The sequence below is a fragment of the Nipponia nippon genome, unplaced genomic scaffold (genome assembly GCF_047370975.1).
Source record: "Nipponia nippon isolate SJK-2023a ecotype South Korea unplaced genomic scaffold, ASM4737097v1 scaffold_1, whole genome shotgun sequence".
In the NCBI taxonomy this organism is placed as follows: Eukaryota; Metazoa; Chordata; class Aves; order Pelecaniformes; family Threskiornithidae; genus Nipponia; species Nipponia nippon.
Window position 1 is genome coordinate 89563808 of NW_028262290.1, and position 19606 is coordinate 89583413.

The 19606-nt window shown below is 42.4% G+C and overlaps 1 protein-coding gene across 2 annotated transcripts in view; it reads left to right on the plus strand.

The window, feature by feature from the left end:
- Positions 1–8549: 8549 nt before the first annotated feature.
- LOC104021865 (cadherin-6) overlaps positions 8550–19606 on the plus strand; it is a 109369-nt gene continuing 98312 nt past the window's right edge. For both annotated transcript variants that reach the window (XM_087761349.1, XM_087761345.1), the window contains exon 1: positions 8550–8755. The gene's annotated coding sequence lies outside the window, so the exon portion shown is untranslated. The remainder of the gene's footprint in view (positions 8756–19606) is intronic.

Below are 19606 nucleotides of genomic sequence, written 5' to 3' on the forward strand. Positions count from 1 at the left end.
AGGATGTTCAGCTCTCTCCTTTTCATACAGTACCTATTAATGGGAACTAGGTATCCCACAGTGTTGCAGTTCCTAAAATAGCTACAGGAGGAGGAGGCAGTGAAATGCAGAAGCCAGTGTGTTAATTCTCTTGTGAATTGCTATCACAGTTTGCTACTAATTGAGAAAGTAAATAAAAAAGGTCCTGACAATATGGTCTTTTCTAGTGGGGGCTATTCTCATTAAATGCAAAATAAAAGGTTGCTGCTTCTCCTTCTGACTGGAAATCCTTTACAGCAGAGAGAATGTTTCTCTTCATTTAAGGAAAAAAGACCCAAAAATGTATTAATACCAGGCTGAGTAGCCAGCTGCATTATGAAGTTTCAATATTTCCTTTGCACTTCATGGAAACCTGCAGCGAGCTGCCACATCCTTAGGGACTGTACTCCTAATGTCACCCATAAGTGTAGTTGTGCAACTCCATATGAAGGGTGTCATAAAAAATTCTGCCAAGAGTTTGGCTCCTGGTTTATACAAGTTCCCTGAAAGGGCCAGGGCTTGGGGGACAGAGGATACAGGATGACTGGGCAACCATGTGAGTAACCCTGAAGGATTAGGATGAGGGGTTACAAGCAGCCAGCATGGAAGCAGATGAGCTGGAAATTTTAAAAATGCTGTAGCCTCCTAGGAAAAGTATATGTATTTACAAACACTGCACAGGCATTCCTACCCTTTCAGTTGCAATCACACCTTCATTTGAAATCTAGACATCCACTTAAATTCAAAATACCCCTGCCTTCTTAAGATGCAGACTTAGATTAGTGTCACTCTCCTACAGTAACACGACTTTTACATCCACAAGAGGTAGGGACAAGAAAGTTATTAAAATGTTCTGGTCACTGGACTCCAAAAACTGGGATCACAAAGAGGTCTCTAATGACTAGTCCGCCTGGCAGCTTTAAAGCTAGGCACAAGGAGCTGCAATTTCCACTCTTCAGATGAAGGCTTTTGTGAGGAAGCAGATGAGAGGAACTCAAAAAAAAAGAAGGAAGGAAAAAAATAAGATATATTGTGGGGAAGAATAAAATAGCCCATGTGAAATTTCATCAAGAACTTTGCTAGCCCCCTGCCTTCAGGCAAACATCAAGAATATCAAGTTATATTGCTTAGATAAAGTGAGTGGCATACAGAGAACCCACGAAGCTGTGGTGTGAAGGGTGTTTGTTTTCTCTGGGATGACAATATCAGTTGGCAAGTAGAAAGGCAGTAGCAGATTTGCTGATTAGGTCAAATGCAAAACTCTAGCTCACTTTGCAAATTCTGCATATAGGTAGAGAAGTATCTTTCACAAATGTCCTCGGGACTTTTCATCATTTTTATTACTATGCTACTACATAATTTCTCCTGAAAAGGGAATGTATCTTTCAATGTGTAATGTGACACTACATTTTTTCCAATTACATAGTCATTTAAGAGTTTCCCCCAACCACCACTCTCCCACACATACACAGAGATGCAGTAGTTCACCATTCCCTCAGATTTACCACTACAACAGATAAGTCAAATGATCTAAGTTACAAAACTAACTTTGGCAACAGTCATTTTTAACCACATCAATTTCTGTGACCAGGTTACAGCACATCCCGCAGGTGGTTTTGATGACAAAATTCTGGAGAGAGGTGAGCTGGGGCAGAAGCAGGAATGACTAGCCAACAGGTAGAGGAGGGGAAAATTACTTAAACTGCTTTGTTAAGAAAAATGCAGTGTGGATTTGCAACCTTGGTGTAAGGTGTGTGTTACAGAATTCAACCCTGATGTAACCCCATAGATCATTGCAGCCATGCAAGGAATATACTTGGGACTATATTAATCAAAAAGTGGAGGAGATGGGGGAAAGCGAAGCACCAATTTTTAGAAAATTGCTCAAAAATTATCTACTGTTTCTTGTGTAGATGACCTAACCTAACACACAGACAGGTATATGCATCAATAGTGTTATCAGGAAAGATGAAGATTTGGACTAAATCATAATCCTGAGAAGGAGGAACTGATCAGCTGGGGGGAAGGAGTGACCTGTGGTTCTCAGCAATACTTATCTGAGAAATGAGAAAGATATGCCTGGATTGAAACCTTTGGTAGGAACCAGACGTGGCAGGCACTGTGAATAAGAGGATAAGACACTGGTGTGAACTAGAGTGGAGCAGGAACCAGGTCTGGATTTTATCCCCAGATCTAAACCGACCTGCTGTGTGAAGCTTAACTCACTTCACCTCTTCATTTTCCTTTTCAGCATTTGCCTTTCAGCTCTATTTAGGTGATAAACCCTCTGGGCCACAAAGTCTGCAAGTGGATACGTGCGTGTGTGTACTACTGAAAAATACACTGTGATTTTGATGTATTAATTATTTGCATTATTTTTGTAGTGCTTTTTCTCCCATTGTGCTAGGTGCTGTGCAAGCAGAGGCAGAAAAGACAGTCAGTTCTCCAGAGGTTATTAAAATATAAAGTATGTTCATGTCAGACTCACAAGCAAGTTATTACTGCACAGTGAGTAGCCTACATGAGCTGAAGCATAGTAACTCTTCATATAGGCACTCTTAGCCAGGAACAAATGGAAGATAATTCTTTTTAGCCCAGTCCACAGTGAAAAGGGATTGACAAATTCAAATTACGTGGTATTCTCTACCATTTGAGAGTATACACAGACAGTTACTGTGGCTCAGGCAGTGAGGAGGAACTTAGTTAAACCATGGCAACTTACACAGAAAGTGTGAGCCCTGAGAAAAGAGAGAATCAATGGATACAAACAGACAGGGGACTGGTAAGAATATCAGCTTCACACAAATAAACAATAGGTTTCATGGCCAAAGTGGGGCATTTTGATATCAAATGCAACCCTGCAGAAGAGTTCTGCTGGTTCCGCAATAAATTAAAGAGAGTTTTTTCAGAAAATGAGGCATTTCTTGAAAAATACTTATGTGCATTTTGTAAAATATTCCCAAAGCACCCAAAACTTTGACAGAGCTGGCAAAATGGCATTGCCTTCTAATTCTACTGCAATAACATTTCACATGGAAAGGAGCAACATCTACAGATTCTGACTAGTGCCCATGACTAACAATTCCTACAACAGCAGCATCAGAGGATCACTGATAACATTTATCAGTTACGTGGAAGCTATCAAGATTCTGACTGTAGCCAAATGACTTACAGTGAAATTTGGTCATGAACTGATTTTATTGTATAATGATTATTCAGCTAGAGGGATAGAATCTGATTTTTCATTTGCTGCTATTCCATGCATGTAGATGTTTGTTGGCTCCTCACTTATCCTAATGATGCAAGCTTTTGGTTTTAAAGACCATACTGGTTGTGATGTATTTGATCTCTATGGTGTTTTGAATGGAAGATGTTTCTGTCCTTTCAGGCCTCTTCTATGGCAAGTAGAAGTGCTAACTGCTTGTGGGAGTTCTGATTAGAGCAATTATAACTTCATGTACCTGTTGAGGAAATGAAACTCCCGAGGCATTAGCTGCTATTTACATGTCTTATTTGTTATGCTCACATTTTTATGCTTCTGTCAGGAATGATCAATCAGACATATTGGTAATGCAGAGGTGAAGGACTCCCTTATTGTCATTCTTAACAGCAGCATTTCCTTGTGGTTTGCAATGAGTAAGGGCTGAACCCTGAAGTGCAAAGGTTCAGTTCAACTGAACATACCTAAACTAGGTGTATGTGAAACTTATCTGCCACCCTTTAGCTTGTTACTTTCACAACGCAATTCTGTAATTACTGACTCCAGAAGCAACATAACAGCTGTTCTTGTGATATTTCAATACCACTGGAATTAGGAGAGGTAAGAAATTCAGAGGTGTATGACAGCTTTGAAAATATCTGTATCAGTAGGAGTTTAACTCAAAATGATTTTGGTTTTGCCATCCCTAGGTAAAAAAGACATGGACTAGGCACCAGAGGAAAAATTGGGGGAGGGCCATGATGGTCAGGATTATTCAATTCAGAAGTAATGGCTATTTCTTAAAGAAAAATGGTGCTGTTTGGAACAGTTCAGATCAACACAGAGCAGCAGAGGAATACCTAGCATGGTAATTGACTGGGAAATTTAATTTCCAGAGCATTTTTTAAAATAAATTCCCATCTTCAAGTAGGACAAGAAGACAGAAGTTCCAGATTGTTAAGAGAAGCTACACTATTAATGAATAAATACAACTATTTCAAGGATAAACCAAAAATGTTATTATTATTTTCTAACTACCTTCATTTCCTGACTTTGACCACTAAAATGGGGAAAGACAGACTCTCAAGAAGCCATGAAACTGCAAGAATTTGCAGTTCCAGGTTCCCTACTTGGGAGGCAGCTGAGAGGTTCAGACAGCAAGCTAAGAAAAAACAGGCAGGTTTCATAACGTTTCCACGAAATCAGCAAGCTCTGATGCAAATTTTGCTTTTTTGTTCTTTTGTACTTTGCCATGGGGATCTCTTTCACCTTAAAATATCTATGGAATAGGCATAAATGCAGTAGTTCGTCATGTGGCTTATGAAGCAACAAATCAAGCCACCACTTGCTTTTCTTCATCACTTCTAGAAGGGGCTAAAGCATCTAACAAACTCAAATTAGAATAAGACATTCAGATTTGCTGGAATAACCTCTTTCTCCAATTTTGGGGGCCTCACTGGAAGAAGGACATCAACAAAGAACAAAACTATTCAGAGAAAGGAAACAAATATGCAATGCAGGGTTGCATGCAATCACTGTGATCCATCTGGCAAACCATCACTCCTCCAGTGGTCCAGCAGACCAGGGGTATGAACAGAAGATGGGAAAGTGGTTGGAGCTAACCTGTTTCTTTTGTATTTGCAACAGATTAGGACTAGGAAACCACAAGGGGTCAGTTTCAGTGATATGAGAAGCATATCTCACTTGAGGAATGGTAAATTGCAACATGTCATCTCAGCCCCTTACAATTGCTTGGCTAATCCTTGATCACTGCACACAGATATCCAGGACTGGGTTTAGAGACTTAGAGGACAGGGCACTCAAGCTTGGGAAAGCAAAAATTAAAACAATTTGAATTCTATTAGGAAGAATAAATGAAAAAATGGTGAAAACTATCCAGGAGCTCATTATTTTCTTGATACTCAATACAAAACTGACACTGAAATTAAAAGGCTATAAATACAAAGCAAACAAAGAAACAAAGATACATTTATGCCATATGCAATTCACCTGTGGAATTCATTATCACAGAAGGTCAGAAGTGTTAAAGTGTGGATTTTTAAAGATCTGGATACTGACCATGCATAGCATCCATAATGATATGACATGAAGTTAATAACTTATTCTACCTCAAAAATTTTGGCATCATCTGATTGCCTACCAGGTTCAATGTACATTTTTTCCCTTCTGTTGCAGTGATGCAAAATTGTAGTCATGCTCTTTTTTTGGAATTTTTTCTGTCTCCCTGTGCCTAACCCCCCCCCCCCCCAAAAAAAAAAAAAGCAGAAAAGAGTGAAGAGAATTTCTCTTAGACTGAGGTTTCCCCTTTATAAATTCAAAATAAGGTCCCTCCACATTTCTGGAAAATAAGCAGGTCTGGGAAAACTCTGAAGTGCCTGATTCATGTAAGAAGTTACAAAGTGAGACCTTCAGATTGCTTCATAGACACTGCAGCTTGTAGTGAACTGTAGGTGGCTTTTCACCAGCTTCAGGATTTTTCTTCTTAGTCCTTAAACCCTACACAGACATTTTCCATTGTTTGGAAACGTGGTTTATCCTGAATAGCTTAGAGAAAACCATCACATATTGCTAGCTTATGTTGTATTTTGTTTTTGCACTGAGGGCTGAGATTCATGGACATTTCAGTCACAGTCTGAAGGGTTTGGGCATTCCACAGAGACCACAGAGGCAGAAGTTGCCACTTTGGATCTTAATTCTGGCTAATTCAGTGCTGTGTCTGTCCATGGGCAGGAACAGTTGCTTCAGAGAAGAGCCACAGACAAGACAGGTGTGAAACAGTATGTTTTACATAGACTACCCATTTCCAAATTTGAGATTGGTTCAAGAGCTGGGGAAAAAAAAGAAGTTTTATCTCCTTCCTAGTCTTAGCTAGACACATAAACATTCAGTCCTTCTTTGAATCTTCTTAAATTCTCCACCTCATGACAGGGCAGTTGATTTCAACCAATGCTGATCTTGATTAATTTTTATAAGCCTAGCTGAGCCTTTCACTCAGCTAATGTGTCAGGTACAGGACACTTCATGGGCTAATGACCTGATCTAGTCTGGGAATTCTAATATCATTATAGCTGTCAACAGAAGAGGGTTGAGGAGGAAGAGCATCCTCTTGACAACGTCCCTCAAAATTGAAAAAATGTCTTCTTCACACAGCTATGGAATTAAAATTGTCGACCACAAAATCATATCATTAATAAGAAGATAAAAATCTCATGTACATGCTCTGGAGAGCACAACAGTTCCTGCACTAACCCTTCCTTTTTGACAAAAATACAGAAGTCCCTCTTGGACATAAATAACCATGTCCCATCTGAGGAAATAATGCCAAAAAAAAAAAAAAAAAAAGCCTAAAACAGCCTTATTAGAGCTAACAAGAATGAGATACATCCAGGAATGAATAATGCCCAAGGAGACCTCAGGGTCAGAGTGGGCAGTGAATCAGACATTGACAATGCAATATGGCAGGGCAAAAGAAAGCCTGCAAATGTGGTCTGTCATAAAGGAGAGATACACTGTGTTCAGAAGGCTCTCGTGGGAATACTCTGCAAATACTCACTGAGCTCCTGACTTGTCATTGCCAAAAAAAAAAAAAATAATGGGGGAACTAGAGGAAGTTCAAAGAAGAGCAATCAGAATGATCTGCAGGCTGGAAAATCTCAGCTGTGTGGAAAGACTAAAATGACTAGATAATGGCAGTGGTACCCTAAGTGGCTTTTCTGGGTGATTTGCTTAAGTAGAGTTCACAAAAGTATGGAAAGCAGAATCCAGCCTCTTTACACTGCTTTGGCTTTTGTAGGTATCATACAGAGTCCTTAAAAGCCCAGAGCTGCACTGAAGAGGGACTCTGCCAACACAGTGACTGTAGGGAATAGCTTGGAGCTTCCTTAAGGAGCCCAGTACCAGTTTTAGGGATAACAGCTATGCTGTCGAGATGGTGCTGCAGCACTGTAGAAATTACAGCACAAGCAGCAAGATTGTTACCTGAACTTTTCATGCTCAGAGTATTTAAATTATACTAAAAGCCTTGAAATGGTCCAGAAACAGAAGGACACAAAGGTGGCTTAGAGCCAGCACAGACCCATCCTTAAGATATAGAGCAAGCAGAAATTGTGAAAGGTGGGTAGGAGGAAGGGAAGAAAAAGGAAAAAAAAAAAAAGACAGAAAAAAAAAAAGACGGCTTAAGATTGACTAGCAGGGGAAAAAAATACATCATAAAGGTCAAACCTAAGACTGTGGAGATGTGAGAAGCAAATGGCAGAAAGCTTCACTTTTTGCAGCATTTGCCATGAATCTTAAGGGGACACCATGCAGCTGAATTGGAGTGGACTCTCGTCAGGTAAATAATAAACTGGCAGGCGATTTCCATCTTGTCATTTAATATTTAGATTAAACCACCTAAAGCCTTATTTCACACTAGACTTGGGGAGGGGGGGAAGGCTGTACACCATGCGTGTGTGTGGAGGGGCTCCACAAGTCCCACAGCAAAAGCCGAGATTTCAGTTCTTTCTGCATTAAGATTAGTCATAACCTCGTGAGTGGGGAGGCCTCTGGGAAGAGGGGGCCCGAGCAAAGGCAGGCACCTGGAAAATCCTCCTCCACTGCTTCCCATTCACACAGAAACTGCCACGTGTGATTACCTCCACAAAGTGCCATCTCCATTAATAATTCACTGAAATTCTTGATTCATCAAGTCCAGGAAGTTCCCGGGAAGTGTGGGAAAAGACCAGTCGGGCATCTCTGGTGTCAAGAGAAGGACTTAAAAACGGCTCCGAGGATGAGAAACCGCACAGCACAAACACACGGTTCACAACAGAGGAGCATGCCTCTCCCTCCTCTTCATCCCCCCCCTCCCCTGATTTTATTCTGCTTTTACTATCACTACCAAACGATTAGGAAGAAGCTGGCTGCTCTCCAGCTCAAGCACGGAGCGGCTCTCGGGGGGAAGGGGGGCTCCCCAGCACAGCCCTCCCCCTCTGCCCTCCCACCGCATTCACTTGCAAATCCCTGCCCGCCCGGCGGAGCCCGCTCCGCGCCCGCGCCCGCTCCGCGCCCGCTCCGCGCCTGCCCGTCCCCAGTGCGGCGGCTCCGGCGGCTCCGGCATCCGCAGCGCCAGCGCCAGGCGTGCGTGTGCGTGTGCGTGCCCTCGCGGGTGTGTGTGTCTGTGTGTGTGTGTGCGTGTGTCTGTGTGTGTGCGCTCGCCAGGGAGGCAGGCAGGGAGGGAGGAGTTTGGGCTTTTTTTTTTTTTTTTTCCTTTCTCTCCGCCCCCCCCCCTTTTTTTTTTTTTTTTTTTTTTTTTTTTTTTTTTTATTAATCAGGAGCACTGGATGGAAACCAATCAGATAGAGAGCCCCCTCGGCTCGGGCTGCCTGCAAGCTGGAGTTAAAAAGTGCTGCTGGCCGAGCGGGAGCCCCAGTGAGAGGCGGGGAGGCTGAGCGGCGGGGAGAAGGGGCCGGGGAGCCGCGCTGCCGCCGCCGCGCCGCCGACCCGGGCGAGGCTCGGCCCCGTCGTCCCTGCTTGCCGGTAAGGAGATGCGGCTTCGCACTTCTTCAGGAGCAAGTTTCAACTGTCACCAGGCAGCTGCCTTCTTCCCTTCTCCTCTTTGCCGTGCTTATGGGGAATGCTAATTAAGGGGGGAGGGGGGGAGCCGAGCAGTTATTTTGCGAAGTTGGCAGCTGTCTTGCGGAGGGCTCCGCGCCCCACCGCCGCGCCGGGGTGCCCCCCCCTCCCCGGGGCTCCGCGGCGTGCCCGGCGGCTCAGGGGCGTGTGGGGACCACCTTTGCTGTCATTGTAAGTCAGGCGAAGGGATGCGGCGTTTTCCTGGGAATTGTTATCACCAGCAAGATACTTCAGTTGAGGGGAGGTGGTGAGAGGAGGAGGAGGGTCGCATGTGTTCGGAAAGGAATAATTAATAACAACGACAATAATAATAACAGGAGAAGCGTGATAAATAACTAGAAAATAATAATAATAATAATAATAATAATAATAATAATAATAAAACCTGTCTTGGTTTCTTGCTTAGTTGCTGTGAAATGGATACAGGGCAAAACCCTTTGGATCACGAGCAAAATCTGAGGCAAAGTGCAGAGCTGAATGTAGAGTGCAGTTGAAATGAGGCTCTTCCTCAGCAAAAAGAAGGGGGCAGAGGGGGCAGATCCGGGGACGCTGCAGGAATTGACAAATGTGAAATCTTTTATTTGATAAAGGAATGGGTTTGGGAGTGATGGAGGTGGTGGAAGAAAGGGGGTAGGCGTACAGGCATTTTACAGGAGAGAAGTTGGATAATTGCAGAAAGAAAGTGCTGAATTTGGTTATGTTGTAAATGTTTCTAAGGAGCTGGTAACATACTTTGTATGTCACATAGATTGAACTATTTATATATTCACATGTATATAACACCTACATGCACACACAGGGAAACCAATACACAGCATGTATACTATATATATGTATTCTTATGCAAAAGGTTGAGTCAAGAGATAAGCAATAGCAGTAGAGGTCAGTGGCTGTGGAAAGAAGTCTTGTCACTGCTGCAATAAAATCCATATTTTATGGAGAGTTAAATGCAGTACTTTGTAAGTGCAAGTGGATGGTCACCTAAGTAACTCCTGATGACATTCAAGGATCAAGAAGTTAAATGACCAAAATTACTCCCAGCACGATGGCACAGCTGCTACTTTTATATAAACTGAGAAGATGGGGCACCTTTTTCCTTGTACTTGTGCATGATGTGGGATTTTAAAGTTCTGTTAGCACTGCATGGGAGATTGCATAGCAAAAATTACTTACAGAGTGTAAGGTCAGTCCTTTCTCCAAATTTACTGTTCTTCTAGTGCAGCTGGAATAGAGAGTACAGTTGTTCCTGTCTATTCAGGAATCTGTGAGGACGGTACATGCATCCTACATGTGTACTTCATGAGCTATGCGCACGAACATATCCTCAAGGAGAACACTACAATCAAGAGCAAGGATATTTCCATTCTCTTTTGTCATAGGACCATATGTAATTGCACCCTGGAAATAACATAATTCCAGGGGAATAAATTTGCTTGAACGTGCAGACCTCTTTGGTTTTAATCAAAATAGACGTAACTCTCCCAGTCAAGATAAAGGCTTATCTCATGCATCTGTTGGGCTGAAATCTCTATTAGGCAGTCAGTTCTGTGCAAAAGTGCTTGCATATTACTTAAAGCATTCCATAAAATTGATTAACATCTGTTCCTGAGCAATATAATGCTATGGGTAATGGTGCATCCCTATTCATTTCTTTTTTCGAATTCCTGTTTAAAGGCAGTAAGTTTGCATGTCACAGGAGAGTTGGGTAGGGCTTGGAGGCTTGTGATCAAGATCAAGTAGATTCCTTTATCGTGGATATATACAGTTTTAAAGGCCTGGCAGCAATGACACAATTGGATAGCTCCTTTAAACAGCCCAAACATGCTAATAAAGACCGCAGGGCTGAATCCCTTTTTGCTCTCCTCTCAGATGTTATCTGACACAGCACCGGTAAATATATACGCTTCTGGCTTTCAGCTGCACCATAATCTTTCTGGACATATTACTAGTGGCTTGCAGTTGACTTTTTTTGCTAGTGGAGAGAGGAGGAAAGCAGCCAGTCTTTTCAGAATAACATAATCAGAGGCAGCAATACTTCTTTTTTTTTTTTTTTTTTTTTTTTCCCCCAGAGAAAATGGCATTGATTCAGTCCTGTTGCAGTTCTCTGCAATTATCCTTTGCAGCCATTTAAGGAACTGGGGTCCCTATAGGGACTTATTAGTCCCTCTAGGTGTTTTAGCTTTCACACCAGTTCACAGCTCTTGCATATCTCCATGCCAGCGCTCCAAAGATTACATTTATAGACATGGTCATCATTTTCTAACCAAGTTGTTCAGCTAGAAATATGCATCTTAACTTCTGACTCTTCCCTCGCTCCCTCCCTCCCTTGCACAGCTCTCCCATGCAAACGGTAACCTGCCGCTCAAGGCAGCCTTCCCTTTCATAAAGTTTGCATTTTGCCATCTGCTGTTTCAATAATATTTAGTTGAGAGACTTCCTTGAAAGCAAAACACACACGTTAAAAAATGTTGTGGTTTTTTTTTTCCTTCCTTTCTGCTGAAGATCTCGAAACTGATGCAAACTTGGTAGAAGTTGTGAATGTGCTTGTGCTTCTTGCCAGCTGAGATCCTGGCAGAGCACCTTCTCTCTGAGAGCAGCCCTCTACTCAAGGGCACACTGGGTTCCTCGGGGCAGGATCCTCTCCCCAGTCCTCTCTCCCCTCAGGTCTCCTACATAATTTTTGCTTTGACTAAACATTTCAGCACACTGATCTGCTGCTTGTTAATAGACTCTTGGAGTATTTTGGGGTTTGAAAGGAATCATTATTGGGTTTTCCGATGGATGCCTGTGCATTGTGTAGTGGTCAAGCAGATCTAGAGGGCATCAACATTTATCTGTTGTTAAATGAAATGGTGGTCTCAATCTCTTGCTTAACTGAACTTTTTAGTGTGCTGTCTGCCCTTCGTTGACTACTTTCAAACTATGTTCCCTTTCTAGTGCAATCTTGTAGCATTATGGCTCAAGATGGGCAGGAAATTGCTTATGGATCTCCTTGGAAATGGTGGCTAATTACTAAAATGAAAGGTAGCTGAAATCTATAAAAACGAGTGCGTAGAATCCGTTGGAAACACAGCAGGCCCCACTGTGATGGTGCTTCATCTTGCATAATGGTTGCAATTCCTCTAGTGGCTCTGCTGCAATTATACCAGAATAAAGTAGAATTGGTTTTCAGTATCTTTTGATTACCATAAGTGTGCGGGAAATGCCATAGAGGGGCTGTGCCTTGAAAGCTGCATGTTAGGGAGACTTCTTCATTAACCCCTTAAAGACCAAGTTAGCTGCAGTAACTTCCAATTTTTTTCAAAGCTTTGCGTCATTTGAGGTATGCTGCTTTTTCCTTTTCTTTTTTCTAAATTACTTGGGTTCACAACTCAGAAATGGGGCTGAAAAATTTAGTCATGATTATCCTGACTGCTGTGTGGTGCCAAATTCAGGACCTTTTCAACATGAACCTTTAAAGTGAGTCCCCCATCCTCCACATGAAGTGAACGACTCTGTGTGCCACCAAACCCAGTCTCTTCTGCTGACTCTATGCAGGATTCAACTTGCAGTATAAACATGGTTCTCAAGTTAAAATGTGTTCTGGTTGAGATAGAAATCCAGTAGCAGCTGGTTTGCTCATGCTGCTTGCTTAGTCATAGCAGCCCTTTCCAAGGGGTCTGGAGAAACTGGGCTCAGTGAGGAGAGAAGTGTTGTGATATCTCGCCTGGTATCATTTGAGATGGAGAGAGATGAGATACAGAGGGAATGTTTAGTGTGATTAAACCCCTCTTATCTGTCTTTATTGCTTAACAAAAGGTACAGGGCAGATTATTAGTCCGTGTCTGAGTTTTAAAAACACCCTTGAAAAATGCATAATTAATGCAAAACATCAGCAGAAAAAGTCATCCTCTCTAGTCTGTGTTGTGAGTGACGTGGCAGTGGAACTAGGTGGAGAAAGTGCTGGCTAAAAACATTTTTAAAGTTTGAGTTTGAGTACTTCTCTTCATATCCATTTGGGTTTTTCTTGCCGTAAATCTCAGCCTAAGAGCTTCTCTCTCTTCCTTCCCCAATGACTGGCCGCTATCTGTTGGGAGTCCATCCAGCCTCAGGTTCTTAAGCTTCTCCAGGGCACTGCTGTGTGTCCTAATCCTGATCACCCATCAGCGGCTTCCCCTCCCTATTTCAGGCAGTGTTATCCCTCCTTGCACCCATGACCATCTCCTGTACTTACTCCAGGTGTGGCTGGTTGCCAACATGGTCTTGCACATTATTTAATTTTCCCAGTTGTGCGCTTGGCACTGAAAGGCCCAAACAAATACTGTGAATATTTATATTTATGCTTTTGTTTGTTTGTTAACAGGAGCATTCCCAGAAGAAACTGGGATAACTGTAGTTCAGGACTGTTTAGAGTGGTGTGAATTAATGTTACTGGTTGGTACATCCAGTCTCGTGGAGCTGCCCACTCCTCAAGTATTTTCCTCTTTCAAAACAAACCAGAAAAGACAATTTTTCCTGCAGCCGCAACCCCCCTAGCAGCAGCGAGGAGCAATGCTGATGGGGAAGGGAAACTGCATCTTTCTGGTGAGGGGAGCCTGCGAGCCCTGCCAGGATGGAAAAGGCATGTCTGGCATGGTGTCCTTCATGAGTTATGGTGTTGGACCTCCAAAAAGAAGCTTTAAGCGAAGAACTGATTGCTTAACTGTGATGGTGCCAGAGCACTTGATAGCACTGTGCTGAAACATCCAAGATTACACTGATACACATTATCTTTCTTCACACCCAGCCACAAGACACCCTCTCCATACTCCTCTTCGCCAAGCACACAGACAAAAGAGCATATACATTTCCATCTGGTCGCATTCAGGAAGAGTGCCAACCTTGCTATGTTTTAAGTAACCTGTTCAATAATGGCTTTATTCTGGCATTGTGGGCAAATATTTCATGGATTAATTAGCCTGTCTTGTCAGGATACACATATGCATTTATACATAGTCAGAAAGTGCTTAGTTCTAGACAGAATGTGACTATTAGATTTGATTTGCAACATAAATACCCATCATAACCCCTCAGCTCTTCCCTAGTGACACACCGCAATACACAGAAGAGAGCACTTTATGAATGAGATCGGTCCTGTACTATCCAGGTACCTTAATTTCTCTCAGCTAAACTAATTCCATTATCTTGCTGTAATGTTTACAGCTGCCTGTGAGATAATAGGTAGTGTATCTTTCCAGCATTCCCAATTCTGCATCTAATCACAGAGTCAGAGCAGGAGGACCTAGGAGAAGGGTCAGCAGGAATTGAAAATTAGCACAGAAGTTAAACACTAGTCAAGTTTCCCCAGGTACTGCAGGTGCGTGCTTGTCTGGGTGTAAGGCAGAGCCGCCTACTCCCTAACTGCTGCATTTCAATTGTCAGTTACCAGCTTTTATAAGCACAAAGGCTGCTTAATCAACACAATCGTTACCATGTAGCTCTGCTTTGGTGTGAAGGGTAAGACCAAAGCAGAAGGGTAAGCGGTAACTCCGCTTTGTGTTCTCGAAGGTCATGGGGATCCAGACCTGTCCTGCGTGTGAGACGGTGGGAGCACCACGCACGCCTGTGGATCCCAACTGGGTTGTTGACACCATGCAGCATGGGGGCCAACCTCTGTACTGACACTCCTACTGAAGGGAAAGCCCTCGTGCTTAGAAAGATATCCATGTGTTCTCCTCCCTCATCCCCCCAGTTCCAATACATTAACAAAAATAATTAAAAGCACGGTTGCTTTTAGTTTTGCCCTAAGCATTCAGGTGAAATCTGTTTCCTCACTGAATTGATTCTCTTTGAGTGCCTGGTGGTTTGTAACTTTAGGGTGTCATTAGTCTGGCAATCATTATTTGACAAAAGCATCTGCATGGACAAAAAGAAAACGAAATAGCTTATAGTATCCTGCCAAATAAAATAACACTATCATGCTCTGTGGGCTTTTGGGAGTCTTTCTCCAAGTAACAGACAAGGCATAGTTGATCGACATGGGGCCTTCACTCAAAAGCTGTTCAAGTATTCCACAATGTCTAAAAAATACATCTTCACCACACAGTCCCCCTGCAAGACTGGCCTGTATAATTGGCCTTGTTTTACAGCAGAGGGAAGTGAATAACAACGGAGGTGAGTGACTTGCCCAAGGTCACACGAGGAGGCCATAGCACAGCAGGGATGCTGAACCAGGATCTACAGCAAGTACAGCTTGCAGTCAACCCTCCTGCCTCTCTGCTGCTTACTCAAGTTGTTGGAACTGATCAAAGAATGGATGGGGAAAAAAAATCAGTTTTGGGTCTCTTTTTTCATCCGAAGAAAGCCAATTATTTTTCTCAAGGACTCCTTGCAGCTGCTTTGACACTCTCTCCCCAAAGGATTTTCTGGATGTTTTTTGCTTGTTTGTTCAGCCGTGTTCTACGTGGAGGGGAAGGGGGAGGCTGGGTAGCTCCAGAGCTGTCCGGGACAAGACTGAATATCTTATTCCCAAGAGAAAGTAATCTGAGCTGTCCCCAAGCAAGGTGGCACTGACCTTCCTCTCTGCATTGGCCCAGTTGGACTGGCTGCAGAGTTTCTTTATCATTCCCTGCCTCGTCCATTCCCACCTACTTATGCCTGTGGGAGAGAGAGGGATAAAAAAGTTTCATAAAAGGCTACCTTTTCTGCATGCTGCTGCCTGTGCTTTGGGGCATCCAGAGGTCACGCTGCACTCTCTTGTTCACCTCCATGCCTGTATGAATTCATTTCAAAGCACCCCTGCTTTGTAAACATCTAAGGAGTAGAATTTCTGGTGCATAGATATGAAGATGAGTCAAAGGAAAGTTACTTGAATAAGGACATGGCATACACTAATACCTCTGGCATGGGTATTGGTCCTAGTATAAATAAACAGAGGGAGAAGTAGGAAAAGACACATGAAAAAGACACATTAAAGTTATGTGGCAGGGTTAGATCCAAATAGTACCAGGTTCTGAGCTGCGTCCCACCTACTATACCCTAATGCTTTTGGAGCTAGCCTCGCAAACTGATCGACCACTACAAGAATTCAAGAGAGCCTATTTCCTCATTTTCACAGTACGAAGAGTGCTCTGGGAGATCACAGAGCAGGAATATATAGAGCTACAATCCCTTTCAGGGAGCAAATTCCTTTTGTGAAATTGGTACTCAATTTAGCTGTCACTGCTGAAAGGGAAAAAGATGCAGAAGCAACTTTTAAGTCCACCAGCCACATCCCTTTAAGCAATCCATGCTGTGCCAACCAGTTTTATAAAACTCTGTATTTCATCTAAACTCCATTTAAGTCTAAATAATATTAATGCCCTGCTATGGTATTTCCCTTCTCACTGCTGATAATTACCAAGTTATTTCTGCCATAAACAAAGAGCGTTCTTCTCTCTCTGCCTTATCATACCTGGTCCCAGAGCAGTTTACTTTTAAAGATACCGATAAACTGCACTGAAGGCCACAAGACTCTTTGAATACTTAAGTGCCTTCTTGGATCAAGATGTCAGGATCTTGTAATGAAGTGTTTACAACTTCGCAATTATTTCCATGGTGACCACACCATGACCTCCAAAAATTTGTATACTTGGTGTCCCTAAATAGTAGACTAGGAAAAGTGGGGATGGAAAAAAACCTGTGTAAGGAATGATCATCATTTCCCATTGAAGCCCCTTCAGCAATATAGCCCTGGCTCATTTCTACAGCATGGAGATGGATTCTCTGCTGTCCTTCTGCTCCCATCAGCAGCTGGGGGCAGTTGCAGCGGGAATGCAGAGGACTGGACTGAGAGTGTCACTTGCTGGCTGGGTCTGTTGGAACATAGCAGGAGCATCTTTCCTTTGTGCAAGTGTTGCTGTGCGTTACATCTCTAAAGCTAATTCTTAGCTCAAATTCTTCCTTCTGGTGCCTGTGTCTTCAGGTCATCTGCACTTAAGAAGAAGCAGTGCATAAACATCCGAGGAAAAAAGCTGGCCCAGTGTATCTTATTTATTAATATTTACAGCCATCAGCACAATTCTGCAGACAATCTAATCTCAAGCAGCTTTGAAATTCAGTGCTTTTCAGAATGGCGTTTCCCATCAGAAACAGAAGTATGCACTCTGATTTGTAGAAAGGATTTCTCTTCCTCTTAGAAAAAAAACCCAAAATGACAAAAAAACAGGCTCCCACTTTTCTCAACACAGAATTTATATTGTTATTAAATGAAATGTATTATCATATTGTAACATGTTAGGGTGTCTTTTGCAGGATTTCTGAAGCTCCTCATTAATATACTGTAATTCATTTGTCACATATCTCAAAGCTACTTGATATCACAGTTACTTTAAGGTATGACAGAGTTTTCCTTAGCAACAGGTTGTAATTTCAACCAGGCTGGTAAATGTGAGGTCAGAAGCTGGTTGCAGCAAATCTAGGAGGTTAAAATACACTGCACACCCTTGTTTCCTGTTGCAATACCATCCTGAATCCTGGATGAGCAAAAGTAAACACCAGGGTTACTCAGGAAAAGTTGTTGTCCTCTTGGAATGCCTCATTTAATATTAAGTGTATTTTGTGCTTATTACAGAGGTATTCATGTTTCGTCAAACTGGCATTAAAACCAGCCTTCATGTGATGCAAGCACCTCAGGTGCAGATTTAGTTTCGAGCCCTGACCCAAGCAAGTATCTGTTACATCTCAGAGGCTGCAGGTCACCGCGGGACAGAGCTGCTGGAGCAGTGGTGCTGCCTGAAGAGGGAGAGGGGATAAGCAGCAGGCATCCTGACATGGGCAGGCATCCCAGCTCCAGGAGGCAGCTGGAAAACTTACTTCTGGAGGCTGGACTTAGCAACGGTGAGCACATAGACTAGATGGCTACCAGCGACCACAGCTTCAGTAAGTGTTTGACTAGGGCCAGGTTGGTGCAACCCAAAATGCCAGAGGTCTTTTGTTAAGTCCCAAACTTAGTATGCTTCGTTACCGCAGTGACAGAAAGTACCAGATTACGGCAGTGGCAGCAGTTCTCAGCTTTGGGAATGGTGGGGTGAGCACAAGGAGGAGATACTCAGCCAGCTGGTTCTTAAAGTCCCATTCTTCACTTCTTTTGAAGGTGACATGGTGGAAGGTTTGATATTTTTTATATACATCACTGATGGTAGCACAGGACTCATGGTTATCCCAGCTTTATTTATGGGATGTGCTGTATAAAGGGTAATGAAGACATGTTTTCAGGCGTGACCCATCCTTGTATGTTCTCCTTCCCTTACATATTTTTCTTCTTCCATTGGACTGTTTCATGCTCATCTGTTGTTTTATAAGATAATGATCCTTTGCCCAGCTCTGTGCATGCTGCCTCTGGGAAGAGGAGACACGCCAGGAAGCCAAAATTTCAGTAGACATCAGTGTGTTGGAAGTGGGTCTTTGTCCTCAGTCGGTGCGTCATGGGGCCGGATGAGCTCGCTCTGCGCTTGCTGTTTTACCATTGACTCTGACTGTCTGAACAGAGCAAAGAGACCAAGCAGGATTCAGCTGCAAGTGGGGATAGGATGAATTATTGTAAATAACTGAGCAGGGCCATTAGAAATAAGTTGCTAATGTAAGCAAGATTAACTTGATGTGCTGCCTAAAATGAGATATTAGAGATGATAGAGGAGAGAGAAAACTTTTCATTTAGATGGAAACAGGACTGATTAATTAAGCAGTAACGAAGAAGGAACCTTGCTTTGAATTGATATGAGGCTTGCAGTGCTAATTTAACACAAAGTACAGCTCCAATTTGTTATTAAATTAAAATGGCTTTTAAAATTGTTTACATTTTTTTTTCCTTATCTGCTTCTGTGTGGCAAAATGATTATTCTGGCTAGTTAGAGAAACCAATCAGAGCAACAGAAAGTGTAGGTTGAAGGGGGGAAATATTGTCCTGTTGTGTAATTAAGAAATATACACTAATATCCATGACATCATGAATAAGGACTTCAAAGTAGTAAGTCTGCTCTGTATTGCATATTAAACTAAACAATTAGCATGCTAACAAGCTGCTCTGGACATACAGTGAAAAGGCAGTGCACTTAAGGAAATGACTGCTGCTTTTTTTTTTAGTCTAAAGAAGTCACTGACATATTATTAAGGAGTACTGAGGAAGAAACATTTCTCCTTCTTCTTCCTTTCCCCTTTCTAGCAAATTTCAAAGCAGTTTTAATTTGGCAGTCTTTGTGGTTACCCCATACACTTTTGCTACCCCCATTAAAGTATATGATGGAAATGTGAGACATTGTGTGTGATAGACAAATCCTATGGAACAAGAGCGAAAATAACCTTGTAGTAACATTGCTTTTTTAGTCTCGAACAAGTTTTACTCTTGACAGGACTGATTCTATGTAATTTATTGTAGGATAGCTCAACAGTAGCAATTTGTCATGCATTGTGATGTAATTTGATGGGTTCATTTCTTAAATGAGTTATGGATTATGGATTACCTCTGTATATCAACAACAGAGCTGTATCTTTTATGTAAATATTCCCTCAACTTTTCCTTCCTCTTCCAATCCATTTTCCGTCATACAGAGATGACTTTTCTTCCATCTAATCTTTCTACTAATAAGGTGTTTAATAATTTAGCAGCCTAAAAAATGAGCATATTTCAAAGGAGCTGGTATCAATGGTAGTGTAAGAGCCTCAGGCTACAAAAATGTGGATGAGGCTACCAAAGTTTTAGAGTCAGGATCCCAACTGTCTTTCTGCTTCAGGCAGCTATTTTATTAAAGTTGGTATTAA